We start from the raw sequence: 12,283 nt of genomic DNA on the forward strand, positions 1-12,283 counted from the left end.
CAACATACTTGCAGTCTTGTCTGAAAGGAAGAGGAGTTTAATGCAGCAGCCTACGTGTCACGGTTGAAACTTTAACTTACAACGTAAATGAAATCTTTTCAATAATTTAGAACTTCAATAGCCACATTGCACTTAGTAACGTTGTATGTAGGATTTAAAGACACTTAGGATTAAACAGGAAATTAAGACACCTTTCGAGAACGTATTTTTGTTTGTCTTATAGTTAGCTTTCTGGCTGTAAAACATTGATTTCTACGGTACCTTATTGTGATACAATTATTATACTGATAGATACATTAAGTAAATACCTTTAAGAACTGCTGCATTTCTGTTTAGTTATATTAAGTAACTACCTTTAAGAACTGCTGTATTAATGTTATGTACTCTAATGTAATTTAGTTAATACTGACCTGTTATCTACTACAGACGACAGAAAATAAAGTACAAATGCCATAACGAAACTGAATTGTTGATAATTATTTCCTCCATGGCCATCCCACTGTAATATACATTTTAAAGTTAACAACTATTGTAATAAAGGGTTGGAGTTAGAATGCTAACAAATACGCTTCTCAATTATTTTACGTTTGGCAATAACAACTTTTGTTTCAAAGTAATATCTCATTTAGTAAGGTAGTGAAGTCTTCCATCCGTTAGTACAACAAAAGCTCTTTTAGACGCTTACGTGATGTTCGTAGTGTCCGTTACTTGATAATTACAAGTAATGTCTACAGCTCATAAGCCCTTTTACTCATTCACGGCCAGGTAGTCAAACCTATTGTGCTTATTTCATACACATTATGTGAATGACGCTAGTTCTACTAACTTTAAGGAGCGTATTTAAGACTTTGTGTACATTTCTGAACCAATTATTCCACTGTATCAAAAGGATTCAACGATGCTCCCCCCTCCCCCCTTTCCGTTCTATTACAGTTACAGCAGAAAAACTTCAACAGTTAACTCACGCCGGCCGATGTGGCCTATCAGTTCTAGGCGCTACGGTCGCAGGTTCGAATCCTGCCTCGGTTATGGATGTGTGTGATGTCCTTAGATTAGTTAGGTTTAAGTAGTTCTAAGTCCTAGAGGACTGATGACCTCAGATGTTAAGTCCCATAGGGCTCAGAGCCATTTGAACCATTTGTACAGTCGCCGCCTAGAAGAGGCCAATGGGACACTATCAACATTCACTGAATTCAGGACTCGACCAGTGCAGTGCAGGTGGACACTAAACAACATTACCACCCATCGTCTTCACATTCAAGTACATAATGTATAATTTATATTAATAAATGACTGTAAACCGCTGCTAACCTATGCTTCCATCTCTTTTTGAGTACTTTGCCTAAACCTAAACTTGCAGGAAAAAATACAACACCCTCACGGCCAATGGTCAGTGGCATCAGCGTCAAAGAAAAAACATTTTCCATTAAAACAGACATACAGGCAATACAAAGGGATCAAAAACGTCTATTAGTAAAAGATGAACTAGCCTACATGAAAACGTCTGGATAGTTGACGAGAAAATTCATCTACCTCTACATCTACGTGATTACTCTGCTATTCACAATAAAGTGCCTGGCAGAGGGTTCAATGAACCACCTTCATGTTGTCTCTCTACCGGTCCATTCTCGAACGGCACTTGGGAAAAACGAGCACTCAAAGTTTTCCGTGCCATCCCTGATTTCTCTTATTTTATCGTGATGATCATTTCTCCCTATGTAGGTGGGTGTCAACAGCATGTTTCCGCAATCGGAGGAGAAAACTGGTGATTGAATTTTCATGAGAAGATCCCGTCGCAACGAAACACGCCTTTGTGTTAACGATTGCCACTCCAATTCAGGTATCATGTCTGTGACACCATCTCCTCTATTTCGCGATAATACAAAACGAGCTGCCCTTCTTTGTACTTTTTCGATGTCATCCGACAGTCCCACCTGATGCGGATCCCACACCGCACAGTAGTACTCCAGAATATGGCGGACAAGCGTAGTGTAAGCAGTCTCTTTGGTAGACCTGTTGCACATTCGAAGTGTTCTGCCAATGAATCGCAGTCTTTGGTTTGCTCTACCCACAATATTATCTATGTGATCGTTCCAATTTAGGTTATTTGTAATTAGAATCCCCAAGTATTTAGTTGAATTTACAGCCTTCAGCTTTGTGTGACTTACCGCGTAATCGAAATTTAGCTGATTCATTTTAATACTCATGTGAATAACTTCACACTTTTCTTTCTTCAGGGTCAATTGCCACTTTTCGCACCATACAGATATCTTATCTAAATCATTTTGCAAGTCGTTTTGATCATCTGATGACTTTAAAAAACGGTAAATGACAGCATCATCTGCAAACAATCTAAGACGGCTACTCAGATTGTCTCCTATGTCGTTAATATAGATCAGGAACAGTAGAGGGCCTATAACACTTCCTTGGGGAACTCCGGATATTACTTCCGTTTTACTCGATGACTTTCCGTCTATTACTACGAACTGTGATCTTTCTGACAGGAAATCACGAATCCAGTCGCACAACTGAGGTGATACTCCGTATGCACGCAGTTTGATTAGAAGATGCTTGTAAGGGTCGGTGTCGAAAGCCTTCTGGAAATCTAAAAATATGGAATCAATTTGACATCCTCTGTTGATAGTACTCGTTACTTAATGAGTATAAATGGCTAGTTGTGTTTCACAAGATCGATATTTTCTGAATCCGCTCTGACTATATGTCAATAAATCGTTTTCTTCGAGGTACTTCATAATGTTCGAGTATAGTATATGTTCTAAAACCCTACTGCAAATCGACGTTAGTGATATAGGCCTGTAATTCAGCGGATTACTCCTAGTTCCCTTTTTGGGTATTGGTCTGACATGAGCAATTTTCCCGTCTTTAGGTACGTATCTTTCTGTAAGCGATTGGTTATATATAATTGCCAATTATGGAGCTATTTTATCAGCATACTCTGAGAGGAACCTGACTGCTGTACAATCTGGACCGGAGACCTTGCCTTTATTAAGTGATTTAAGCTGCTTTGTTACACCGAGGATATCTACTTCTATGTTTCTCCTCTTGGCAGTTGCTCTTGATTGGAATTCAGGAATATTTGAAAGGTGGCTACACTGAGCCACAGCGCCAGAGATTGCGCCAAAGAGTATTATTCAGTCGCCTCCGCTGGCAGTGTTGGTTGAGATGTGGTAGTGGAGAGTTCTTGTCGAGAAGTCTTGGTGGAGAGTGCTTATCGAGATGTGGTAGTAGTGAGTCGGTGTTGAGATGTTGTAGTAGGGAGTGCTTATTCGATGTTTTATGCAGTTGTTTGATGGGCTAGACAGCAGATGTTGTTCGAATGGAGATATTGTAATGATTAGAGTGCTTTTCGTCAATATATATGAAGGTAAAAAAAATTCCCTTTTCTTTTTATTATTTCAATGTCTTAAACAACGCGTAATTACAAGTTCAGTCAACAAAGCATCTGGCTTGTGTTCTTGAATTAGAGTGTAATTCTGGTTTTCTTGCGCAATTATAGTATTTCTATTTTTTTTAATTACTTCAGTATAAATGATATTTAAAATTTCTTGTCTTATTGAAGAAGAACCGTGCCAGATGTGTACGTTGAATCACACTTCCACACACAGAACAGTTGCACTTGTGCTTTGGTTTTGTACGTTTTTTAGTTGCTGGGGACTTGATTAATTAATTGTGTTAACGGAAATTTTCTTTCATTCTTTGTTGCTATTCTATGCAGTCAGATTGCGTACTAAAACTAGTCAGGGCCAACTGTTTACGAGATCTCGTAATCGGACAGACAGCTACTAAAAATTAAAAAGTATTTGCATTTCATTAACATATAATTAAGCCCCCATGCACTTTTTTTTTTTTAGCGTAAAAACGTCAGTGGCAATACTTCAGCACGAGAGAATTCGGAGAAAACAACTGTGCCGTGAAACTCTCTGGCAGGACGGCAAAATACAGACTGCAGGACTGTGTGCACTCTATGCGCTGTTCTCATTGTGCAACAAGTGTCCAGTTAGTAGCTAAAGTGAGCAAGAGTAAAAAGTTCAGTTACCACTGCGGTGGAAATTGTCTAGCAGAGGAGGCTGCGGTAATGGGTTCGCCACTGGTATAAAAAGCGAGCGGCTGCATTGAGTTGTCAGGAGTCGGCGGGTGTCCGGACGAGGTGCCCACCGCCTGCCGCAGCCATCATTAATCTCAATCGCGTCAGCACGCGAGCCTCTCCCCTCACTTCCCCTCACCTCCGCTCCCCACCCCTCCCATCCTCCTCCTGCTAACTTCGCAAACGTCAACCACCCACGCCCCGTGCTGTCTGTGGTGACTGGCTTTGTGCGAACGATAAGTCACTTCATCAAGAGGGAGGTCACGACTTCTCAGAAGAATGTGACACACTGGCTGACATCCGTACTGCAACGGACTGCTACTAAAGCGCTTCATCGGAGCAAAATTTTTTTAGAGATGTTTATCCTCTCTATGACCACACTTGAATGCTGACCATCACAAGAAAGTACCACTCTCGCCTCTGTGAAGAGATTGGTTGCTATGGACTACTTGAAGAGAACGAGGCACGAGGCCTTGACGGAATTTCTGCCTCATTCTCGACTGAACTTAAATAACGGACGAATTGTCTGGCGTAGTGGTAATAAATTGTACACACGAACCTAGCTCGTGAATCAATCTATTACTGGAAAATGGTTCAAATGGCACTGAGCACTATGGAACTTAACATCTGAGGTCATCAGTCCCCTAGAACTCAGAACTACTTAAATCTAACTAACCTGAGGACATCACACACATACATACCCGAGGCAGGACTCGAACCTTCGGCTGCGCGGTTCCAGACTGTAGCCCCTATAAACGCTCGTCCACTCCGGCCAGCCTATTAGCGGAAACTGTATCAAAATTCCTACAGTAGTTACTCAGATAAAGCTTGACACACAGACACTGAAAGGTGGCGTGGTATTTTCAACTACATATATTATAAGAATTTTTTGTCTGTATGTGAAGGTTAATCACAGGAGCTACTGCAGCGATTTTCATACTGCTTCAAAAAATGGTTCAAATGGCTCTGAGCACTATGGGACTCAACTGCTGAGGTCATTAGTCCCCTAGAACTTAGAACTAGTTAAACCTAACTAACCTAAGGACATCACAAACATCCATGCCCGAGGCAGGATTCGAACCTGCGACGTAGCGGTCTTGCGGTTCCAGACTGCAGCGCCTTTAACCGCACGGCCACTTCGGCCGGCCCCCATACTGCTTCCACTAACAGACTCATTCACGAGAAAGATTTATGTCTACAATCAATAAATATTTCGTGCAAATTGAGTGAATTATGATGACATTTGTCAACTAAGTCGTGCCACTGGAGGATTTTCCCGCTGCGCACTGCTTATGTATTTGTATGTGTAGCACCTGTTGTAAAAATACTGCCAGCATTTACTTTATTAGGTCTTAGTCATTACTCTTTATTCATATTGTCACTAGAGTAATCTAATTTTCTTATTTAATCTATTGTCATGATGTAACTCTGATGTAAATCTGATCTGGTTAAATAAATAAATAAATAGTTTAGTTTATAGTACAATTTGGGATTGATGTTCAGTCACCTAATGTGTTGTATGAATTTTAATTATTTCAATTGATGCTTCGTACTAATGTTACGTGGCGAAGGGCACGTTGTACTGATGTTACTTTTGCAGCTCAGTAAAAGCAAGCCGCTTCCATACACCAGTCCCGAGTATCAACAACCTGGGAGTGGACCAGCCTTCAGTAAGCTTCTACAGTTTGACCAGCTACCATGGGACAGCAGCAGAACTTCCGTCACTGGGCTCTGTTGGAGGTATTTCCACGCTACACATAAACGTGGTCACTTCTGCGAAGGCAGCCCAGAGCAGCTGCATTTAAACACTCTCAGGTCATCAAATCATGGCCGACCAGTTGGCCAGTAATATGATATTCAGTCTGTGCTGGTCAGCACTTTCCATCAGAAATTAAGGGAGGCACAATTACATGATGCATTGAGGGAAGTGTTAATAGAAAGTTATAGGCGGAAAACTACGTCGTGATACTACCGTGAGCAGCCTGGCGAGATACTTCAGAAACATGGGGAATTTGTAGAGAATTTTGTTGAATGCAGTCACGAAATGAATATCAATACACATGAGCTCACTGAAGATATGCTCATAAGGCTATATTACACGAAGTTGAAAAGAGTGTGCTTGATGCGTTTTTATTTGGTGTCGCCAGAAATGTAAGGTAGGATTTGTACGGAATTCTCTGAATAAAGCAGTAGAAACCACAGCGGCACTAGCTGAAACTGATGATATCATCAAACAGGGGGAAAGAAAGTGATACCGTTTAATACAAATAAAAAAGTGTTAGATGTGGTCGTACAGGCTGTATGAAGCATAATTGCAGAGAGGAACGGTGTTGGGTATGTAAATGTTTTGGTCATTCGGAGTGAAATTGTACGAAGAAAATTCCACAGAGACAGGGAGGGTAGTCACAGTGTGGACTTCGTACCGTGCCATTAAATGGAGCCAGGGGCAGTGTGAGCACCGTACAACGTTCCCAGCGAGAGTTGGTACAGGTCACCTCTGTGTACACTGAGAGGCAGACATTTTTCTGAACTGTTTTGTGAAGGGAAAGTTGTGAATATTCTTATTACTATGTGAAGGGAAATTTGTGTAGATTCTTATTAAATACTGGATCTCAAGTGATGGTGGCAAGTCATGTTATGCTTTGTGAGGTAGAACTAAAACCGCCATGCTGAAGGTTAAGCAGTGCAGGTGGGGTCGTGTTGACACTCTAGATTCGACAGTGGTAAGTTCCCTAGTGAGAGGAGGGACGGGGGGAGGGTGGAAGCAACTTTTGGCTTAGTGCACATGTTCTCCTTGCGGTTGACAGTGGCTACTAAGTCATATTCAGTTTATATTTCCAGTTTGTACATCACGCAAAAGTTGACTCAGAATGGCATACAGTAGAACTGGATGGAACACCATTGCATCTCAGTTTTATGGCTGGTAAACCATTAATGTTTCAAGGATCATACCTAGGCCAGTGTCAGCTGCTTAAAATATGTACAAGGTCCCTTAAATACAACTCGCAGGATATCGAACCAAATGGCAGTGGAAAATTAATCTGGGATGATGTAGGAGCTGATCTGCTGTTATCTCTTTGTGTGTAGTTGAGACCTTAACCTGAGAATGAGGAATTAGATAAAGTACAATTTTTTAAACAATGTTACTTGTCCTGAGTTCAAGATACTGAAGGAAGCAAAGATGTATCTATCAAAAATGATAAATTTAGTTTCCACGAGGTAAAGCTATCAGGTAGTGCTCTGGCAGCCAATTTGGAAGTAGTAAAATTTCTATAATCTGCAGACTGTAAAACAGAGTTTTAAAAAAACTGAAGGATTTTTGGACCTCTGGTCAAGTTCACTATTTTTCAGAGTACCAAAAGCAGTTTTTACTGTTGTGTGACAGCAACAATTTTATTTAGGTTGAATTTTAAGCAAACGGACAGGAATATCCAATAGAATATGCATTGAGGCAGTTTAGCAATGCAGAAAAAATTATTGGACTACTGAGAAAGAAATGCTAATATAGGGTGTTTACGTTTGTTGGACTATGATGCTGCTAGTGTCATTGGCAAGCATGGCAAATACATCTTCACAGCTTATCTCAGTACGCCAACCACTGGCCCAGCCTCGTATGTGAAGCTGCTGACTGTGCAACACCACTACAGCTGTGGCTGTGTCAGACAAGCCTGAGGCTACTTCCAGTTCGTAACGTGGTCGGTCCAGCAAAGACAGATACTGCTGTGAATACGTCAGGTTGCGCCTCATCCCGAGTGGTGCAGGGTGAGGAAGTCCCTCACTGGTACCTCATCAGAGCTGGGAATGGCTAGGTTCCCTGAATCAGAGTCCCAAGAAGGTGGCAGAGTGCTGAGCTGCTTAACTGCCTGGATGCTAAGGGGGTGGACAGAGATAACAGTGTCACCGGTAGAGTGCTGTTCCCCCTGGATTTCTGGAATAGAGCGGTTGGACGTGATAACACAGTAGCCGATCCAACCGCAGAAGGTTTCTACTAGCTGGTCCACTCCCAGATTGGTGACACGTGGCAACACTGGTGTGGAAGTGGCTCGCTGTTGCTGCGTTGCCGCATTGGCAGGCCGTCGCCTGATGTTGGTCGATGCCCAGGTCGTGGCACTCTGCCTCTGGCTCAGACCGCCGCTATGGTCTGCCCCATTACACTTCCTCGGGCCTAAGAAAAATCCGGCGTCTGGATTCCTGAATCTTTTACAAGCATTTATAATTTGTGTCCTCTACATCACTCACAGTGAAATTTGGTCCTTTGCACTACTTACAGTTCTCTTGCAGCTTCACCAATACTTGACTCATACACTGAGTTCATGGTTCATTACCGATTCTCTTCTTTGTCAGACTGTTCCTCGTTGGTGCCTATATTATTGGTACGAATCTGTAGCCAAGGATGGAATTTGGGCAACTTTCTGCTTGAGTTGATAGTAAGCAACACTTATTATAGTTAAAATTATGCAGGCAGCTGAGGCTGTAGTTAAGAGTTGGCGATAATATTCTGTACAATCCCTTTTTACATGACCTAAAAGTAGCTCCATTGATATATGGCCATGATTCGCAGCTAATATATGATCTAGGGAGACGAGCGGAGTTGGGTCTAACGTGTTATCAAGTAAGTCAGGTTTTCAGCAGGTAGGATCCCAAAGCATAAGTACGGTAGGTAAATTAGTGTGTGGCTGATATTTAGAGTGGGTTTCCAGTGACGGTGTACACAATCAGAACGTTGGTCCAGAGCTGTCAGATCGGTTGCCACTGATCAGTAATCTTTGACAATGTAGTTCTATGCACTGCGCACCACTGTTACGCCCTTCCTCGTATTAAGTAAAAATAATGACCACTGGGTTTGCCATGGCCAATGACCATTGCTTTCATATCCTTTGGAAAAGTTTTACTGTATCTGTGATAATCTCTTTAGCATTTCCGTCATAGATTTCTGGGAGCAAAACAAGGTGAACTCACACAGTTTAGGGTTAGTATGTACTGGTTGAGTAGAGCAGAGGGTGATTGGACTGGTTCCGCAGTGCAGTAAATCTGACGTGGAGAGCAGGGCATAGGATTTTCTGTTTGGGGTAACCAGTAGTATTCCATGTACTTTCTAACGCACAACCTTCTCAGGCTACTGGGCACATATGGATGGCGTAATACTCAAATCTCCAGTTTCTGCAAGTAAATGGTATTTGTAATGGAATTTTCAGCCTGATACCCTTTATGTACTAGTGAAGGTGACCATAAGACAGAAAAGCGATACAAATTCTTCACCCACTGGTATTAGTAACTGTAATAGTGCAGGTAATTCCGCTTGAATCTCATGCAGCCCTTCCAGGAATTGATCCGGAGGTAGGTGTTCAACGACTGAGAACAGCGTGTAAATGGGCTTCTAGTAGTTCACTGGTTTCTATAAGTGTATTGATAGTGGGCCAGCTTTGCAATCGTTAACTGTGAGTGTACATTATCCAAGCAGTTCCTAAGTATATCAAAGTCATGGTTATGGTATGTGGCGATACTGGAACATTGGATATCAGCGTTTCAGCGAAGGAATTTAGCTGTCTCGTATTGTTAACTATGCCCTTTTCAAAACTGATGAGCTGCGTTTGAGAGTCTAGTGTTCCCTGGTTTCCTTCTATATCCGGTTGTAATTGCTGAAATGCCATATTGATATTTTCTAGGTGCTCTGTGTTGGCTATGCCAGAAACGATTTTCAGGATTCGACTGTCTGCATCTAGGCAATGCCTTTTTTGTCACACTCGTGGAACTAGCTGTGTAAAAGCCGACTGCAACAACTGGTTCTCCCTGTATATCGTTTAACCTTGTCTGATTTTTCATCATGAGTTGTAGTTTGCCAAAAGTGTTCTCTATCCACCGTATTTCGTCCTCCATTGCTCAAACTTTACAATACAACCTTAGGGTCTACTGATGATTAAACATTATTACCTCTGGTTGTCACGTAAACAATACGCCCCTTGTTAGAGAACGTACCTTGAGGGCTTCTGTCACCCTACAACAGCACAGTAGTAGTAGTACAATGAGGCTTTCCGAGTTATTTCTCCCTTTCACCCTGATCTCAATGCTTGGCACTCTAACTGTTCCCTCTTGGCCTGAGGTAGAATCATACAGTGCCCTAAAGTGAGAGGAAATTCTTTTGTTACTTTATTATTCCTACTTGTGGCCTAAGTGCATAGTAATGTGACGAAATAGGTGTAGGCAAGTAGTGCTATTCTTACCCAATTTTATCCTTTTTTCCACTTTCCCCATGTTCTCCTCTCCTGTCTTCTGAAGCTGCTGCCAGAAATGGGGGCAGCATCTCTGGAATTACTTTAAAAGGGTGGATGAGATTTACATGGACCATTGTAACAAATATTGGAAACTATAATTTAACATTAACAGGTGGCATCATTTCTATCACTTGGTGGGGTCCTTGGTAATGTGTAACAATTTTTTTTTAACTTTCTCTTTGGTACACATTGATTGGATAACATAATCCATTGTCTGACATGAAATTTTGGTAATGTTGCTTTTTTCTTATGCGTATTATCCTGTCACTCCAAGACTGCACCATGCAGTTTTTAACCTGGTGCCATATTTTTTTAACCATTTTGAGAAATTTTTTACTGATGTTGCGAATTATGGCCATATATCAATGGAGCTACTTTTAGATCATGTAAAAAGGGATTGTACAGAATATTATCGCCTCGTGTAGGGATAAGCCTGTACTCTCATTGATTTTCGAGTTATGCACCACTACTATATAATGGAGTAGTTCGACCTAATCATCGTGATTACTATTAACACAGTAACTCAACATTTTTCCCATCGTGTGGAGTACTCTTCCAGATGGTCCACTTGTCTGCAGGTGTAATGCACTGGTCCAAAGATTCTTAATGAAAAATAATTGGTGCAACTGTCTAATGTGTTTATTTATTTTTATTTATTTATTTATTGTTCCGTGGGACCACATTTAGGAGAAGTCTCCATGGTCATGGAACGAGTCAATACATGAAATTATAACACGATTGTAGAAACACATAAAATGAAACAAGTCGTTAGTTTCAATAAAGAAAATCAAGAATGTAACACTGGAATTTGCTTAATTTTTTATCTCTTCCAGGAGCTCCTCGACAGAATAGAAGGAGTGAGCCATGAGGAAACTCTTCAGTTTAGACTTAAAAGTGTTTGGGGTACTGCTAAGATTTTTGAGTTCTTGTGGTAGCTTATTGAAAATGGATGCAGCAGAATACTGCACTCCTTTCTGCACAAGAGTCAAGGAAGTGCATTCCACATGCAGATTTGATTTCTGCCTAGTATTAACTGAGTGAAAGCTGCTAACTCTTGGGAATAAGCTAATATTGCTAACAACAAACGACATTAAAGAAAATACATACTGTGAGGGCAATGTCAAAATTCCCAGACTATTGAATAGGGGTCGACAAGAGGTTTTCGAACTTACACCATACATAGCTCGAACAGCCCGTTTTTGAGCCAAAAATACCCTTTTTGAATCAGAAGAATTACCCCAAAAAATAATACCATATGACATAAGCGTATGAAAATATGCGAAGTATACTACTTTTCGTGTTGAAATGTCACTTATTTCAGATACTGTTCTGATGGTAAATAAAGCGGCATTTAGTTTCTGAACAAGATCCTGAACATGGGCTTTCCACAACAGCTTACTATCTATCCGTACGCCTAGGAACTTGAACTGTTCCGTCTCGCTTATAACATGCCCATTCTGTCTGATTAAAATGTCAGTTCTTGTTGAATTGTGGGTTAGAAACTGTAAAAACTGAGTCTTACTGTGATTTAGCATCAAATTATTTTCCACAAGCCACGAACTTACTTCATGAACTACATTATTTGATAATGTTTCAATATTACACACAAGATCCTTCACTACCAAGGTGGTGTCATCAGCAAACAGAAATATTTTTGAATCACCTGTAATACTAGAAGGCATATCATTTACATAAATAAGGAACAGCAGTGGCCCCAGCACCGACCCTTGGGGAACGCCCCATTTAACAGTGCCCCATTGGGACTGAACATCATTACCACTCTCAATATTGCGGAGGATTACCTTCTGCTTTCTGTTCTTAAAGTAGGAGGCGAACCAATTGTAAGCTACTCCCCTTACTCCATAATGTTCCAACTTCTGCAGTAATATTTTGTGGTCAACACAGT

The sequence above is a fragment of the Schistocerca serialis genome, chromosome 9 (genome assembly GCF_023864345.2).
Source record: "Schistocerca serialis cubense isolate TAMUIC-IGC-003099 chromosome 9, iqSchSeri2.2, whole genome shotgun sequence".
NCBI lineage: Eukaryota > Metazoa > Arthropoda > Insecta > Orthoptera > Acrididae > Schistocerca > Schistocerca serialis.